At 38.3% G+C, this 19,608-nt stretch overlaps 1 protein-coding gene and 1 long non-coding RNA gene across 11 annotated transcripts in view; both read right to left on the minus strand.

Annotated features, from left to right (window-relative positions):
- The window catches only part of FILIP1 (filamin A interacting protein 1), a 114,749-nt gene that overhangs the window by 77,954 nt on the left and 17,187 nt on the right, over positions 1–19,608 (minus strand). The gene's annotated exons all lie outside the window — the stretch shown is intronic.
- LOC146767832 (uncharacterized) lies at positions 535–18,322 on the minus strand. The gene is made up of 2 exons (XR_014954228.1): positions 9,347–18,322; positions 535–9,207 (listed from the first exon to the last, which is right to left on the minus strand). It is a non-coding gene; the product is annotated as an uncharacterized LOC146767832 (long non-coding RNA).

The raw sequence follows: 19,608 nt of genomic DNA on the forward strand, positions 1-19,608 counted from the left end.
AATCCTCCAAACTCTGTAACTGAAATTTTTTAAGGGCAATTGTACCTTCTCCAGGAAAGGTTCATCACATACTATAGGGTGTTCATAGGACTTTTCCCAGTCAATAATTGTCAAAATTTGTCAAACAAACTTTCAAAATGCTGGTCCCATTTCTTCAATGATCACTGTCACAAATCTAATGAAATGCATACAACAGTGGCTGAAGATCTCAACCAAATAAAAATTTTCATTTATTTCCCAGCTTTTGATTGAAACTGTAAAGCCTTTTATACTGCAATTTCAATCAACAATCTGGGGGGGAATAGCCACATTATTTCTAATGAAGATCCCCTCAGAAGACTCAAAACCTTTACTCAACCTCCTAAATATTTGGCACAGCACATCCTTGCAAGCCTGAAATTATTACTCTGTTTGCTAGGGTTTCTTTTATTGTACTATTATGCAAGACTGTTGTACTTTGTCATTTGTAGCACATTACCTCAGACTTGTCCAGGTACAAAGATGGACTTCTGGGATGATCAGGGTAATAGAGAGCCTATCATATGAGAAGACAGAATGAAGAGCTTGGCTTGTTTAACTTGGCAAAATAAAGGCTGTTAAGGGATCCAGTTGCTGTGTATAAATATATCAGAGAGGCAAACATCAGGGAGATGGGAGAGCCATTTCCACTAAATTACAGTGTTGGCAATGGAACCCAATGGCATAGATTGGCCAGAATTCAACATATGTGCAAAATAAAAAACAGGTTCTCACGTGGGACAATGAGATTTGGGAACAATTTTCCAGCTCGAGAAAGAGCAGCAAAACTCCTAAATGCACTCACAGTGGAACTTGTTAAGTGTATGAAGGGGATCATAAAACATGATTCCTGCAATAGTATAACAATAAATTTGATCACCCATTAGATCTTTTCCAGTCCTGTGTTGCCATATAAAGTTATAATATCTCATGCAGATTCTGTACACTTCAATCATGTATGCTTCAAAATGAGATGTGCCAGCATACTTTATATGTTTCAAGCTATTTAAAAACAAAGCAAACCAAACCAACAACTCTAACCAAATAGTTCTGTTTAGCAAGTGCATTTGTTCGGGTTAGGGAGAAAACTTAAAATAATTTTCTCTCCCACAATGACAATAAATTCAATAGAACCCAAATATATTACAAAATAAAAATCTTTTACATTCAGTTTTCCCTACCAAAATTCCTAAGATTATTAATAATTAGTTCTACTTGTCATCTAGAACTGTTCAAGCTTTATTACAATTTTTATAAAATATTTTATCCATGGATTTAAAACTTTTGCAGCTGAAGTTCAACTGTTATTTATGGTATTCTGCTCTAAGCTATAAATTAATTAAGGACAAGAACATTTTTGTGCTAATGCATTTTATGTTGGAGGGTATCCAAAAGATATAGCCAAGGGAACAGAATTATGATTGTTTCTAATTTATGTTGGTCATAGCATGGGTTGAAGGGAGGGAAGACTTTTTTTAAAAACAGAGTCTTCTGGTTTTGGAGATACTTAATTTTTTTCATGCTTAAAAGTTTTCTTATGCTGAGCTTGAGGTAAAAACCCATTAACTTTTACAAAGCAGAAAATTTCTTGGGTAAAAATAAATAGTTTGTAAAAATCTACTTCCACCAAAAGCAGTAAAACAGTTACATAAAAATTAATCATTTACGAAAAGTTTTTCTTTCTAAATGCAAACCCATACACACACACACAGAGAGCCCCTGTGAATGGGACCAAACTATAGCCATGACAGTACTATACATATTTTCACTTTCCTGTAGCTCTTTCTTGGAATTTTGATGAAAAGACCAGCATGCTATCTTCATATAAAGTGTGCTAGCTCAGTGAAGGTAAATTTTACTATGAAGATGCCCCAAAATTACTATAATATCATTAATTAATAAGTGGTAATTAATAGTATCAAATTCTGATTCACTTTACTCTCTAATAAGATGGCTTCATAAACCTAGCTTGAGGTTTCCTGGTTTTATTAGCAGTTCACTGCCTTAGCCAGCATTAAAAATTAGTTTAAAATCTCTCACCACTTTCTTGCAAGCAATGTTGAATTCAGCTCTCAAGATTCAGCATTAGATACTCAGGAAGAAAGGAAAACATGTCTCCATTGTCACCAGTTAATGGATGGCTTAGGATCTGAATTACTGACTTCTAACATCTTTTCCTATCTTATATAAAAATTCTTCTGAAAGGTTTCTAAGTTTCTGACTTCAATCGAAGACGGTGAAAATCAATTTACATATGTTTACATAACTTCGCATGCATTTCTTGATTTTAAAATTTTTTTATCGTCTGCACATTCACTTATATTGGGAAGGAACATCCACCCATCCATCTTCTCTAGCCTCTTGTTATTCAACATCCTTCTCCCATGCCTCTTCACACCATTTTCTCTCAAGTAAACAAATCAAAAGTTTCGCTTTTGACTCTGACGTTGCTGGTGATTTTCATCATAGTCTCTGATCCTATTCCCATTTGTCCTGATTTTGGCTAGGATAGAGGTAATCACAGGAGCTGGTATGGGCTGTATTTTGGATTCATGCTGGAAACAGGGCTGATAACACTGGGAGGTTTTCCTTGCTTCTGAGCAGAACTTGCACAGAGTGAAGGGCTTTTCTGCTCTTCATCCCACCCCAACAGAGAGAAGGCTGGGGGTGCACAAGGACTTGGGAGGGGACACAACCAGGGCAGGTGACCCCAACTGACTAAAGGGGCATCCCAAACCATATGGTATCACGTTCAGTATATAAAGCTGGGGGAGGAAGAAGGAAAGGGGGGACATTCGGAGTGATGGGATTCATCTTCTCAAGTGACTGATGCCCATGATGGGGCCCTGGTCTCCTGAGGATGGCTGAACTCCCGCCTGCCCATGGGAAGTGGTGCATTTGCTTGTTTGTGTGGCTTTTGCTTTACCTGTTAAACTGTCTCTATTTCAACCCACAAATTTCCTCACTTTTACTCTTCTGATTCTCTCCCCATCCCACTGTGGGGAGGAATTGAGTGGCTGTGTGGGGTTGAGTTGTCAGTTGTGATTAAACCAGTACACCGTTATATATGATTAAGGATTTAATCAGAAGAGATAGGCATTTTTCAAGTTGCTGATTTGCCTCAGCAGTCCACATTACACATATACATCAAAACAGCCATGTTTTCTCCTTAAACTGCTGCTTTTGTCTCAAGCAAAATTAATTCTTTATTGGAACAGAAGCCATCCATATGCTTTGGACTTTTTCAGAAACAAATTGGTCACAAGTAAATGAAGACTGATCAATTTTCAGAAGACTAATATTCTGAAATATTTTCTCTTACAGGGGAAAAATGTCCATGCTAATTTTAAGAAAAAAATTGATCCATATTCAAAAGAAAAAGTTATATACTGACACTAGATTCTGTATTTACACATTATTAAATCTGAGAAATTCTGATACAATCCTCATGGGCCACATTACTTTGCTCATGTTTGTATGTCAGAGACAAGAGCTTCACCAAGGAATCTCCAGCACTGTAGGTTTTAAGTCCCTGTTGTGAATGGTCAAAGTATAGTAGAGCCTCTGCAAGGAATGCTAGTTTCTGTGCTTCTCTGAAATATTAGTGAGAAACAGTGTTAAGGATGGTCAGAAAATGTATGATACTAACTCTAGGTTTAGAGTCCTTCTTTTTTTTTTTTTTTTTTTTTTCTTTTCCTGTGGAAGACAAATCTGTTCTCAAGTATCAGATGATTTCTGTGCATCATGGCAGCCAGCATTGCTTTGGCTTTCCTTGTTCATCCACAGCTCAGGGATCTGAGCTCTGCAGGGCTCTGGCACTGACTGCCTTCCATCCTGGCCATGTGCTCCTATCATATTCTGGAACCTGCTCTCTTTTGCTGATTATTGTTGCTTTACATGGGCTTTGAAGCAGTCTCCACCAATAAACAGAATGGGATGGTTCTTCACACACTGAAGAGCAGAACTACATAACTCCTCTGCAAATGCAGAAGTTAACATGACTTGGGAGGAGACATTCTTGGCAGAAATACTCACTTATGATTGCTACCCAGATAAACCACATCAGGTTAAGGCAATCTCTTGAAGTGAAAATAGCTGGAGACAGAAAGAGCGCTCGGGGGAAGTTTCAAATTTGTGCCATGCACTTGTTTTCCCCTGCTGGCAGTTTTCAGCTGCTGGTTTGAGTGTTGGTTGGTTTGTCTGCTTGCCTAGAGTGGAGCACAAATGCAATCCCCAGCTGCCACTAATTATGCTGCAGAGTTCCTTGCAGCTGATTGAATTTCAGGGGTTTGCACAGAGAAGCCTTGAACCTCATTTTGGGAAAACCAGTGGTGGCTTACTACTAATTCAGCAAACTTCCCTCTCTTCATCTGATTGCTTATGACATGACAGGGAAGTAAAACGGGAGGACTTAATGCTTAGCTATTTTAAATTACTGTGGCTTGGCTGGTACCCTTGAAAGCAGGCTTCTTTGTCCCACTGTAGTTCTGACATGAAAAACATACTGTTATCTCGGCAAGGATGGTTTATTGAACTGTTTTGTTCAAATACAAAGGACTTCTATTTTTAGAAGCAAAACTGTAATTCATACCCTACAACAACAAAAGCCAACTGTATCCTGAGCTGAGGTACACAAAAAATTAGAATACCTCCCGGCAGGTATCTGGAGCTGACTTATGTTAGTCTTAAACCACAAAAATTCATTGCCATTTCTAAGCGGTTCAAATGTGAAAGCTATTCTTGCAAAACAGTTACTAATGGGCCTGCAAATAAGAACAGAGCAGCAGGGAACTGCAAAACGTTATCTCAAAAGTACTTGCCTCACCCTTAAATGAAATCCAAAAGCAACTCTTGCCATGGACAGAAAAGAAGGGCAGAGCACGTTGCTTGTAGCTGAGCATGTGAACAAATTGCATGCCATAGCTCAGATGTCACAGCACTTTTTCAATAGCACTTTTAAGCTTTCGCTAATGCCTCAAGCACCTAAAATTAAAGGTGAAATATCTTGGATAGGAAGGATCTTAATCTTATGTATATTTAGATATTTATATTTATTGATGTAACAGTTGTTCCTCAGAAGCTGTTCTGTTGAATTAGTGCTGGAGCTGCAAGTTTTTAAACAATCTGTATCCAAATTTTTGTAAAGCCAAAAAGGCTGTTTAAGATAAAAGTACTGGAAACATAAATCATGTTTTCAGAGTTACAATTTAAAAGTGTACTGAGTTGCTTCTTAATTGCAGAACAATCTTATATCTGAAATCACTAGCAATGTTCATGGTACATGTCACAACTAAAATTCCATTTAAGCATATTTTTTAAATTATCTCTTCTTTCACTTAGCCATTTTATTCAAGAATCCCTTTCTCATGGATGGGTTGGTAAATTATGCATCACTCAAAGCTCTGTAAAGAATGTAGCCTCTGCTCTGCTTTATGTCAGATCATTTCATCAGCTCTTAGAGAAGGATTTGAAAGGCATGTTGGCAGATGAAAGTCTCTTGGTTTGCTCTAAAACCGTGATTTTCAAATTTTAACAAAACATGCATTGAACACAGGGCATTGAAAACTTATGGAAGAAAATGGGTGGTCATTTTTACTTCATGCTATCATTTCAGGATGGAGTTGCCTCTGAGGTTCTGCTTCGCTTACAGGAGTGAGTGGCTCTAAGGCATCAACACAGTCCTTTCACAGGAGAGGAAGGCTAGGGAATTCTTCTAGTGCTGCAAATTCCAATGCTCTACTTTTGCATGGAGAAATGTAGAAGGCCTTGCAAGGCCTGATATTGCCACAAATACAAGACTTGTGTGCTGCATTCTGCTGAAGACAAGGGCTCAAAGGGGTTCTTTGAGTTTCTGCTTGGTTTGTTGCTGTTCAATAAAGAACAGTCCTCCAAAACCACATATGGTTAAAATTAACTTTTTTTATTGGCATATTTTTTTATTGCTTACATGTTGCCTTTTGAAAAGGAGATAGTCTTGTGAAATCATATGCCCAGTTGTGCTTGTAGCTCTAAGCACTGTTTGTCCATAAGGAACTAAGGAGACCCAATGAGGTGTTATTAGCTTCAGCTCATCTGACTAAAGTATCATCTGCTGTGCTCATTTAATGAAGGTAGTTCAGGTGGAAACACTGATCCCTGAGCTTTATTAAAATTGCCTGTGTTGTTTTTACTCATCAAATGAAAGAGAAAGAGGGAAGTAGATATTAATAAAAGATGCATACAGAGGATATATACTAAAGTAATGCCTAAGAAACTAACTCAAAAAATCAGTTTAAACGTGTGCCACAAAATTTCTTCCAATGCTAGAATCTTCCAGTGTTAGACATTCAAAATATGCTTGGAAAACAGTCTCTCTAGCTATAATCTATGAGAAGTCTGATTCGATAATAATTAAGTATAGCTTTATAATGTTTTATGCAATTGTTCAGATGATCCCAGGCATTTGTTGTGCTCAGATGAGTGTGACATGAGGGTTATATCTAAACTAGGAGATTAAGCAGGGCCAGGGCTTGGTCCAAATTTTGGCATGGACTAACCAGGTGTCTTCCTAGAATGGTTCAGGAGTTAGTCCTGCCTGGGGATTAGCCTAGCCAGAGTTTGGCAGCCTGAACATAGTCAACCTGTTCTGAATTCTACCTTTAGTAATGTAGGTTTGACCAGCCAATGACTGAGGGTGAGAGAACCATCTCAGAACAGCACTGGTGTTGTTTTGTGTCACCCACATTTTTAACTGCGTGTATTTCTGTGTAGCTTTCAAACTGTGAGAAGTGGAAGATTTTTGCTTTACAGAGCTGCAGCAGAACTGCAAAGCCCTGGCTTTGGAGAGGAGGGCAAGCAGGGAGCAGCAGGGAGAAGAGGAACAGCAAGCACGGTACAAGTATGGAAACAGCAGCTGCCGTAGCTGTTTCTACAAGAGCAAAGCAGGTTGAGCAAATTGCCTTAGGAGCCTGCCCTGTGCCCAAATCCAAAGGGAAGAACTAAGAAGACAGCTTTGCAGGGAAGCGTGGTACCTTGCAGATGGGTGAAGTTGGAAAGTTGCAGCTATTAGAGAGGGATTGGAGATTGAACACTTCCAAAGCTCACAGCTGGAAGATGAGCTGAGGTAGATGCTGGGACCCAGAGAGATGTCCAACTTGCCTGTCAGGCAATGGTGAATGCCAGGCAGTACAATGGCACAAATCTCACACCACATAAAGACACAAACTGAGATAATTCTGATTACAAATATGAATCAGCTGAAGATTGAGATAAATTCCTAATTAAAAGCATATTTACACTGGCAAAGTGTCAGTGTGATTGTTGATTATTCTCTGCCTTCCCAAAGGCAACAATTCCATCTCACAGCAATGGAATGGTGATGGCCAATATTTATTGCTGGCAAAGAAACCCTGACAGACAAGGTACAAAGGTATCAGAAAAGGGCTTGACACCGTGCTATTCCTCATGTGACTCTCCCTAGCAGCAGGAGCAATCATGCTATCCACACATCTTTTGCCACCATGACATAGGCTCTGCTAAGGAAGTATTGTTGAAACAGAAAAGCAAGAACTTTAATCTCATTTAGTTTTGAGTTGTAAGCTGAACCACCAGATGAAGGAGTAACTGTGGGAAGAGAACCCACTAACTGTGAGGTGGAGGTGCTGTCTGGAAATGGCATGTGCCTAGGTCACCTGCAATAGGTGAGACAGCAGGACCTGGGACAGCTTTCAGCATGTGTGGGCTATTCTGAGAAGTTAGTTACCAATCTCTACCAGCTATCTTTTCACAAGATATCCTTGGTGAAATGCTCTGTTCCATGGCTTTTAGTCTGGTACAATTTTCACAGGAATGGCAAAAGTCAATTTGCTGCCACAGAGCAGTTTCCTGGCTGAATTTCAGTAGATCACTCTGGAACACAGAGACGTTAAAGCTCTTCAATAAAATGGTTATGGGATTGTTTTCACATGGGCAAACAAGAATTTTCTCTCAACTAATTCTTGGAAATGCTCAAAGCATTCTAGCTGAAACTTCCAAAAACAATTCAGACTCAGCCAGACATCCAGCCTGAACAACTGAAGTTTGGCAAAGCTGTAAACAACTGGGCTTCATATAAGACTAGATTTTTAATGAATAGTGTCATGCAAACTTAGATAGAGCTTTGTTATCAGCTTGCTCTGCAGTATGTGTTTTCTAACATTTCATTTGTAAATCAGTTGTCATGACTGTTATATTATAGTATTTTTATATAGCATTTCATATTTGCTCACATTTATACTTCCAATTTTTATCTATTGTGAATTACCAGTTGATTAGATATATTTTACCAATAGTAAAGCAAACCTTCAAACTAAGAGAAATCCATCAAATGCCACAATTAACAGAGTTTCAGGCTATTCTCTAGGTAAGAGAAATCTGTCAGATGCATAAAAGTATCTCATGGAACACCTTGATTTTTACCAGCTTTTTCTTGACTTTAAGGAAGGACTTGCAAAAAAAATTTAAGAGAAAGATACTGAAGAGACTCAAATGTAAATAATGTTGATAAGACTGTTTATCAACAAATCCATTGCCTCCTTTCTGTGTCCTAAAAGAAGTATTTTTAAAGAAGCTAAAAATAAAACCAGAGGTTTTATTAAATAAATTAATATATTTTTGTTTGTAGTCAAAAAATCAGAAGGGGAGAGTGTTCTGACTTTCACTATCTTATTTTTGGTGGATTTTGTGGCTTCTTAGAGAATACATGAAAAAAGGATATGATCACAATCTGTGAGCTGAAATACACTGCACATTCTCAGACATGCTCTAAGAAATTTCTAGATATTCCTTATTATTATTTCAGCCAAACTTGCTAAGTTTTTTTTTCTGTATTTGATTTGCAAATAATGCCTATTTTGGCAGCACTCAAAAAAGATGTAAAAATAATATAATGTCTGCAATTTATGTTTTCCTGCCTGCAATGTTCTATGACAGCATTTTTAAGATGGATCAGTCTGACACTGCCAGACTTTCGTGCAATGTCCTTGGGAACTTTGACCTATTAACTACAGCAGATTTTTAATGCAAGCTGTTTCAGGCAGGCTTGTTTCCATAAAGAAAGTATTTTGATTTGAGGGGTCACACAGATGAAATGGCACTTGTCAGAGTTAGAAACCAGATGATTCCACTGAACTTGCAGGACAGAACTGAGAAGTTTTGCCTTCCTTGAGAAACCTGTGGAAGGAGAGTTGCACCAAAGAAGAGAAAATGAATTCAGTATAACACCACAGTGCCTATATTAGATATTTCTTGAACTGTCAATGACTACATAATCTAATATTAGATTCTATTAATATTATCTAATTAATATTACCTGACACAGAAAACTGTGGTACAGTGCTTTCTTCATAGTATAGTGACACTGTATTATTTCTTTGTATTGGCAGGTATGTGTTATAGTGGCAGCTTTGTGCTTGCTTAGGTTCTGTCTCTGCAGAGAAATGGGAGTATGAGGTTAATACCAATATTCCCCAGCCATAAATCAGGTCCCATGGGCCCTAGAGAAGGGCTAGGACACCTTCACACTACCTGCAAAGGCTCAAGGATGTGCTTTTCTCAGTCAGATCCTGGTGTTACACCTCTGCAACCATCCTGCTGCTTGCCTCTTGTGGATTCCCACCACAGGGGAACTGGAAGCAGAGCAGTCTGATTAGAGCCTGCAGCTGAAATTATGCTAGGCAATTTCTTCTGCCTAAAAGAATGGGTTTGAGTATCCTGAAGGAGATTTGGGTAAAATTCAGCATAAAGTTGAAAAGAAACATGAAATGAAAATGTAATATATAAACTACAGAAACAGTTCCTTTTCCTGTTTCTGATATTTTTTTCCCCGCACTAAGATCACAAGAAGTCAGAGGTACTGTGGGAGAGAAGTAGAACAATTTAAAGAAACTTATTTCTCTACCATCTTTTACCAAAAGTCCAAATTTTTCTGTCAAAGCCCAATAGTGTCTTAAATTCATAAAATGCAGAAACTGTTTTTCAAATTTGTCTGCAGGATTCGAAAATGGGTATTAGAACAAAAATGTGTGAATTCTGGGTGACAGGGAGTCAACCAACTCTAGCACTTTGCATGTAGCTTTGGGTCTTCCCAAGTGCTAGCTCTAGCTCCAGTGAATATTTAAAGATTTCACACAAAGTTTACTTTTTTTCTGCAAAGTGAAACAGTCAAAGTATTTTCCTGGGAGATATTTTAATGTCTATACTGTAGTCAAAAGGTACTGTAACCTTTTCCTTTCTGATTGTTTTGGTGGTTTTTTTTTCATGGTTCCAAATTCCCACTTGTCTTCCTGTTCTTTAAATTTTAATAGATCAGACACGTAATAAAAGCAGTATTTTGAAGTCTAGTAAAATATTAAATCTAAACAAAAACTAATGGATCTCACTGCAAATCCTAAAAAAAAAACTAAAAAAAACCCAAACAAAAAAAATAGCCCAAGAAAATATAGCAAAAAATTCATTTTTCTTTTTTTAATTCTGTCATCAATCAAAAAAGTACAGATATATTATAATTAATTTTCCTGAGAATTTCTCTGTAGGACTAACTGAGCAATGCCCCTTTCTCACTTTTTCTTGTCTCTCTTTCTTACGTGCTGACTGCTTACCTGTCCTGCAGCTTCTTCTTTATAACAGATATGGATGTTCAAGGACAGAACTAAGAGCACTGTAAATGTTCTTGTTTTCTCCCAGGGAGGAAAACAGTCCTGCATTTTTGAATAGTTCCTTTTGTAGGTGGATCACCATAGTATTAATGAGTGCTTGATTATGATATGAAAACTCCTACGGACCAAGAAGTCAAAGCCTGTTTGCTAGGGAATTATACATTAAGATGGATAAAATAACTTTTATGTTGGCTATGGTAACAAATATAATTAAAACAAAAATATAAGGTGACAACTAATGTAAAATGTAAAATATCAGTTGACATATTGCAGAACTATATACGCCAAATTATTTTTATTCCCAGGCTCAGGTGCCTATTTTCTTAGCATGTGGGAGAAGAAATGAAGGGAAAAAAGAAGAGCTGTTGCTGCACCATTCACAGATGAGAAATGAGTGATGTGCTCCCCCAGAACACGACCTGCCTGCAGCCCTGTGGCTGCTGCTCCATTACATGTGACCAGCAAATGATTGCACACTTGCTGAGTTGCACAGTGATGCAGGAAAAGCCACAAGGAAGGCAGCATTTTCAGCCTAAGGAAGCCTTGAGACACAGTTGATGTTGGGGTGAACTGAAATGTTATCTGTCAGCTGTAGCTGTCAGCAAAAATATTAAAGGAATAGCAGCTGCATCATGCCACAAGCAGGGGAGTGGAGCAGCCGCAGCTCCAAAATAGATTTTAGAGTCAGACAAGAGTTTTCTTTTCATGAACTCCAGTAATAGTCAAGGACCATTTATTTTCTAAGCTGCTTTGAGCCAGTTGATAATGCTACTGCTTTTAAAATATTTCAAACAAATGTTTGAGATGCAAGTAAAGAAGTGCTATTTAGAATAGAACATATTGAAAGGTATGTTACTAAACCTTTAAAATGTATTTTTTCTTACTAATTGTTTTCTGCTTCTGTGGATTTAAATTTGCCGTCGCTGTTTTATTCTGTAAGTTCTGATACAGCAATTAAACTAATATGACAATCATAACCATGTTTCTCAGCTGGAAGAAAAATTATTTGCTTAATATAGCTTCTGTAGCATTTATTCTTCCTTTTCAGATCATTTGATTAAGATACTAAGTTATCCTGGAGGTATTTATTAAAGAATAGCATCTTACAATCCTTTTGGATAGTCATTAAAGAAAATAATAATAAGCAGTGGTCTCTTCAGGATCTTGAATTCCAAGATAAACGTAATAAACTTTGTGGCAGTGTGTTATTGTTTACTGCTTGGAAAAACTTACGCAACAGCAGAATATTACTCTGATTTTTGGGCTGCTGCTAATGAAGTACAACCAGACAGGGTACAGTTGTTATGAGTCAGGAAATGCGGATGTTCCTGGACAGAGGCCAGGGGGGCTTAAACACACAGAGATGAGATGCATCCTTTGGAGGAAATACACTAGGTTGTTTTGAAGCATCTCAAGCTGCCTGATCCAAGAAGCACCCAAATGACCACCCAGAAAAGAGGTTATTACCTCCCAGTTTCTCAGGGTCCCTTGTTTTTATATCAGGAAAACAGCAATGAATTAGGCTGTCCAGGGGAGCTTAGAGATCGGCTATTAGGTTCAGCCATGAGACAGTAGGCTCAAAATCCTGAAGGCTTAACTTTGTTCTTTCACTGTGAAAAGAAGAAAAACCAATCCCACAAAAACCCCCACAAATCCCATACTCCTAAATTAAAACAAAATACAAACAACCCAACAACAACAACAGCAAGATAACACCAACCAACCAACTAATCAAAAACCCCCTGATGAACTCATTCTGCCATAGTATGGTATGAGTTTTTTGTGCAAGAATGGGTGTTACCACTGTACACATGAGGAGAAGCTCCACTCTCCACAAACCATTTGCTGAAATGCTGTTACATCTCAGTACATGGTACAAATGCAACTCCTCTTCCTTCTTTAGAGTATTCTAAATGTCATCACTGTGGGTCACTATTTTTTTAAGTGAAATGAGCTAAGATCTTTTAAAAGAAACTGGTTTCTCTTCCTTTCCACAAATCTTTCCACACATCTTCTACACATCTTTCTATTCCCTTCCACACATCACCAGAAGACTGACTTTTTTCATTCTTTTGGTAGGCGACTTTTCCTTATCTTCCTGCAACCCCTCCCTGTGTCATTCCTCAGAAGGGGACTTCAGCTTTCACTCCCCTCCCAGCAGAGCAGGACATGCATTTTTCTGTGCTGGTAAACCCAGGATGTGGGTTGCTGTTTGGGCTTCTACATTTCACACCTTTTTTCAAGGGAACCCTCACAATAAAGACTTGAGATCCCTTTCATGAAATCAAAGGAAAGGTCATTTATCACCACATTCTCTCCTCAATTTGAGAGGCTCACAACTAAACTGAGAAATTATTTCCAGACCTCCTGCTTTGATTTGGGCTAGTTTGGAGGCCATCTGTGCAGTTGTCACTGCTGTTCCACCATGGCAGGGCAGAGTGTGGCAGGCCCACGCTGCCCTCAGCCATGTTCCATCAGCCATGGCCTCTTCTGAGTAGTGGCACATCCATAAGGGTGAGACTCTGCCCTGCTCCCAAACTCACTGTCCCTTCTGTCCACTGGCATTGCCAACCACATAGATTCAAAATCTCTAATAAAATCTTCCAAATCTTCTTCTTTCAGGACATTTTAAAGCATCGTGGCACCAGGTCATCAAGAGATCAGAGACTGCAACTTCCTTGAACACATCAGAATTGTATTTTCTTCTTTCTCTGGTTTTAATTAAAGCTGAGTAACATGTTATGGCAACTTAATTCCTTGGTTAAGTCCTTATCAAAAATCCCAGTCGGCAAGAGTCACTTGAGCTGCCACCATTGCTTTAACAAAGCAGGCACAACTGGAGATGCTGGTTACCTGCTCAGCTTGCAAGAGACAGGCAGCACCACAGGACATTTGTATTTTCCAGGTGCTCCCTCTCCCTCCCTCGCCACAGCCCCATAGTGGCTCCAGAGCTTCCAAACACCAGCTAATTTGGGCAGTCACATTCGGCCCACCCCTTCCCTCAAAACTTCTTTTTCCTTCAGGATTATTTTTTTCCCAGCAGTCTCTTCCTTGTACTAGAGAGCTTGTCCTGAGCACTCCCAAAATAACAACAAGCTCACAGTCTGACAGCAGCCCTGTGAATTACTTCTGGTACAACTGAACCTGACGGAATGGTTTTGGTTTTCGTGGACCATCTTAGTATTGACATTAGTTTGGTTTCTGTTCTGGTATAGTTTTGTTCTTGAAGCTTTCTGGTCTCATCCCTGGTTCTCCTTTTCTTTGCTGTTCTTTACCAGTACGGCTTATTTATTGTGACCTACAACTAAGGGCACAGCTAAGCTTCCCTCTGGGGAGCTCCTCTAAAAATACATATTCTTGTCATGCAGACTAATTCAACTTCTATTCCTACTTCTCCCTGCAGATTCTGGTTTCTAAGGGGGACTATTTAAGTCTTCTTATTCAAAGCTGTTGACATGATGTTCAATATTGCAACATCTCAGAGTGTCAAAGTCAGTACTCTGTTTATTCTTGTAACATTCCAGGTTGTTATTAAAAGTGGAAAAATAACTTGCTGAGAGTCATACAGGGAGTCACTGATGTGAAAGTCAGCAATTTAACCAACATTTCTCCTCCCTGGTATGACAACTATCACCTCACATTCTAAGGTAAAATTGTTTTAAGCAACAAAATTCAAACATAAAGTGATTTTGGGGAGGGAACCTGAATTTAGCAAAGTGTTTCTGGTGAATAAGGAATCTATGAGATGTGCTGCCACTCTTACAGCCTTGCAGTTCAATCACACTCTTGCAGTGTGAGTTAGGCTTTGTTTACACAGCTAGTGCTGGTGGCAAGTAAATTAACCCTCCTTGTGTGCAATTATGCTTGCCTTATTTCTAGACATCCACTGCTGTCCTGGAGGGATTTTTGGAGCTGATAAGAATTGTTGCCATTCTACCAATTCCTTAACAAACTGTTACAAAGTGTTGTGTTACAGTGAGCATATTCACTGAACACTTTGCTGATCATTCCCTTTATTTCTATTTATTTTCCTAGGCTTCTTTTTTGCTAAGAAAAGAAGAAACTCATTACCCTGTCTAGAGCTCTCACATATTTCTCTAGCACTCCATTAGTTCTTATGGACCCGGAGTGATAAAAGTTGTGTGACTGATAGTGATACAGAACAGGGGCTAGAAACCTGTATCACTTCAGGGAGTTTGTTTTTTTGGAACGAGGCAGCCGTGACACTGTCACAGAAAGGGCTCCAAACAGTTCCTCCTGGGCCCCCAAGGACCACAGCAGAACAGTCCTGTTCTGTAAGTTCTGTAAATTTTCATTTGCAAGTAGATGGAATTCTGTACCAAAGAAACTTATATTGAACCCCCTCTATGGTTCTAATAAAAAGCTGTTCCAAAATAATTTGATGTTGTATAACATGTTATCTGAAAGAAAAGGAAAATCACTTTCGGTATTTTTTTCTCCAACCTGCTAGCTACTTTTGAAACCTCTGCCCATATGGATACAAGGAAGGGTAGTTAAAGGTATTTACCAGGTAATTTATGGTTAAGAGATTTAGAGTTTAGCTTTAAAACACACAACTTCCTGGCCTCCTGCTAAAGCGCTTCCTGTCTGTCCTAGACTGTTCTAGTATCTTTCAAAGCATAAACTCTTCTTCCTAAATCTTACTACCTTTCTCATTAACTTAACCCCACCAAAGCTTATGGCAGCTTTTTTAATTAAAAGGCTGCAAGGGTGTATGACGAATGTGTGTGTACCAGCTCCTCTTGTTCCTCTCTGTAGCCAATGCTGAGTTTGCTCCAGACAAGTACAATGGGATCCGTACACAGCTCTGTACATCACCAGCTTTGAGAATTCCCTCTTTTTTTCCCTTCATATGTACAGATGATGACAATATTCTGGTTAAAGTTCCAGTTTGAGGAACAATATTTATCTACAGAGAAGATCCCTTTGAGTGTCACAAGTCCTCTGCTTTGTCCTTGTTTCCTGCTACAATAGTCACTAACAGGTAAATTTAGATGCTTCCACAAGTTGGGCTATTTTAAACTAGCCTAAGCTAGTTTCAGGTTAACCAAGAACTCCATCTAGGAATCCTGTTTGCCATATGTGCATCATGCTCTGCTCCTGATTAGGATACAATTGGAAAGAAATGTTCAGTGAGAAAAAGAACTCAGTCATGGAAACAGTGTCCAAACTTCCCTTCTTCAAAAGCAGCATCTCTGTTATCCATCCCTATATATTTTCTTATTATTTACAGTCTTAATGCTAGCTTTGCAGCTTATGGGACTACCTGGACAGAATAGACTTATCAGTTTTCAGAATTGTTTTTTTGCAGAAACATGGTACCTCAACAGTGACTCAGTCTAAATGTTTGCCTTTCAAACAGAATGTAGCAGGAAGAAGGAAGAGGGTATGCACTCTGAAAGCTGGAGTAAACTAAGAAAAAATATTACATACAAGATTTTTTTGTCATTATTGCTATTTTAGGACAGTAACACATCAAACACAAGAAAATCAAACAAAAACAAACAAACGAAAAACCACTACAGGTGGGTTTTTTGCAATTTTGAAAGTGCCAAAGACCTGTGATTTGTTACTATCAAGCTATCTTTTATTCAGTGTATTATGTATTTTGATATACACATTATCATTTCTTGCAAAATATTCCATAGCCAGCCATGTCCCAAACTTTCTGATCCAAAGATCACAAAGATGAGAGACCTTAGATTATTTATAAATTAAAAATACTCAAGACACATGAAAATAATCAAAGCCCTAAGCAACCTGATCCGAGTCTGGAGATAGTTCCACTTTGAGGGAGACTGGATGACTTCTGCCAGTTCCTCCCACCCGAATTATGGTTCTGTAAATAAGTGGCAGAGGATATGCTATTATGACCCTGCCTTTTACTATTTGCACTCTGATGCCTTTTGTACCTGGGATTCCAGCCTCTGTCTGGTGCCACTTGAAGCAGCAGTGGTTCCCACTGCAGCTGCCTCAGAGCACAAGGCTCCCCTGGCACTCAGGAGCCCCACTGCCCTTGTGTCCCTCTGTGTGTCCTCTGTGTGCAGGGACATCTTGTTCTGCCTGTGTTTGACGTGCTTGAGGACATCCAGCAGGGCATCATTCCCTTCCTGCCATCTCCTGCCCAGAGTCAACAACTGGAATGCATCGTTTTCTCTAAAGAATTTTATCAGACTGTGGAACCGAAATCCTTATCTAATGGAAAAAAATGCATGTTTCTTTTCATTACAGAAGCCCTTGTTGAAAAATAAAAGGAGAGATAACACACTATAGAAGAACTACTGTAGCCTTTTCCTTAGTAGCTAGGTCCAAGAAGCTTTGCAATTACAGAGGGTAAGACAAGTGAGATTTTTGAGATAAGTATGAATGACAGACACAGGAATAGAATAACTTCAGCATGAGAAATATATGTTTAATTAATTTTTAGCGAGCCCAACACTAAACTAGTCATCATTAACCACATGTTCTTTCCCACCCTTTTGCTTATGTCCTAGCTTATGGCTTTTAAAGGGTTAATTTTTGACCAATCTGGATTGTCTATTTTTAAAGTAACAATGTTCTTTGGGACACATAACTAGATAGTGTGAGATTTTTTGAATATCCTTTCTACTGTGTTCACCAATTTAAACTTGAGGATAAATTGTGTATGTTTTTTTTTCAGTGTATATTTGTTGTCACAGTAACTGCAGTTTTCCCAATAAATGGAAATTGCATCGTTTCCTTAGCATTCAGGTTTTTGCACTGAAATAGCACCATGAACTCACCATTACTTCTCCCTTCCTGTTGTCAAGTTAGATCTCATTTAGTTGCAGGAGCAGGCACTAAAACAGGTTAGTTTAGATTTGTGTGCATTAGAAAGCTGAAGCAAGTCTGCTTAGCTGCATTACATCCTATGACTCATGCCTGTGTGGGAAAGACCTTATTTTCACAGAGATCTCTTAGATAAACAAGGCAAGTTGGCAGCAATTCGATTACACTGATGCAAGCAGTCTCTGCTTTCTGTTGCATTCATTTGCTTTGTATTTTCTGAAAAACACAAGCAGGCTGATAAACTCTAGTGAGAATTCTTCTACCAAGGACACATGAGCTTTCATTTTCAATTACTTTTTTTTATAACAGGAACAGCCTTAAACCCAGTTTCTAAAAAAAACTCTATTCTGTTACTGCAATAAAATCCATTTTTTATCAGTTGGGTTTTTAAAAGTTTGTTAGTGAAGCTGTAGCTCTTGCTGTTGACAACCATAACACACTAGTCAGATACCTCCCTTCCACAAACATACAAGCCCCTAAATACTGTGGATTTCAGATAGAAAATGGATTTAGATTCCAAAATATCACTTTTACATATGCGCTGGAACAGATTTTTGAACAGCATAAATCACAAAACATTACACTCTTTGTCACCATTTCCCCAAAAAGGAAAAGTGAAAAAAGTAACCATTACTGTAGTACAGAGCTTCAAAAGTGTGTAAATCAAACTGGACAAGTTTAGTGCAAATTCATCGAGGTTTCTGCTTGTTTTGAGACCCCACCAGTTTACATCTGAATGACTTCGGCCGCATCTTAGATAATTAAGATTTTCATTGTCATTTTATCAGCTTTGAAATGAAACTCACTCGGACAAAGCGCAGCAATCTTTTGGATTCACACCCCCCTTTGCCTCTGTCAGCACACAGCAACCAGACGGGTTGTCCATTTAAGGGAAAAAGTCCAAGCTCCAGCCTATTTCCCTGTGCTTTGGATGTGTTTGTCCCACTCCTTCAGCAAAGCATTCTGTTGTGCCAAAAAGTGTTTCCTTCCTTGCAAAAGTCATGCGCACATGCACACATTACTCCTATTTCTGATGAAGGTTACATTAAGCTTTTAACTGTATTTTCTCTGTATTTCTGAGTGTGTAAAACATTGTGAAGCATGCCACAATCGACGTAATCTTGCAGATCACCTTTACAGCCACAATTTGCATGCTTTATTTGTGGAAAAGGTTTAGAGACATAGTCCAGACAAAGCAGATTAAGAATCACAGGGCCAAGCCAAATTGAATTAAAAAAGGCAGCACATCTGTCCCAACATAGGATGACTTTCTATTTGCACTTATATTACTGCTTATTTTACTATGATGCTGAGAAAAAAAGATAATATAGAGAATACAGATTATCTGCAGAAACAAGAGGAGTAGGTGCAAAGACCCAAAATAAAAGGGAAAATCTAATCAAGTGTCTTGAAATGCAGAATTTTCATAAATACATGAGGCATCATACATTTTCAACATGATCAGAGACTTTCCCTCTCTCTCCTGAACAGGACACAGCACAATTGTTTCTGCCCTTCACCTCACAGCATAACTGCAGGACCATGTTACAAGTTCTAGTGTCACTAGCTTGATACAAAAACTGTATTTAAGTAGAAAAAGAGAGATTAAAAAAAAAATCTTAATATTTTATGAATTTATTGTTTTCTAAGTTATCCAATGTATTCCAAAATGAAGAAAAGCCTGTTGTCCCCAAATAATTACCAATATTCTGTATGAAATTAGGAAACAACTTTCAGTAGAAAACAATAAGAAAAAGGAAAACAGAACACAAGCTGAAAAGTTTAGACATTTGAGCTTCTTGTAAAGAAGTATTTAAACATTTCTATGCAGTAGAATATCCTTATTTTATCTTTCTAGCTTTCAGCTCTTATCCTAGGTTTTATATGCTAAACATTTTTTGGTGAAATAGGAAGTATGAATAGATGGAGTTCCTTCTCATTTGTAATGTTATTTCATCTGGCTTCTTCACAAATATTCACTTTTTTCTCCAATCGTCATTTTAGATCTATAGAAGGACAAAACCACTGCCCAAAATTCAATCAATACATTAAAATAACAGGGAAATCAGCAACAACAGACCTTGAA

The sequence above is a fragment of the Lonchura striata genome, chromosome 3, assembly GCF_050655825.1.
Source record: "Lonchura striata isolate lonStrDom1 chromosome 3, ASM5065582v1, whole genome shotgun sequence".
NCBI classification, from domain to species: Eukaryota; Metazoa; Chordata; class Aves; order Passeriformes; family Estrildidae; genus Lonchura; species Lonchura striata.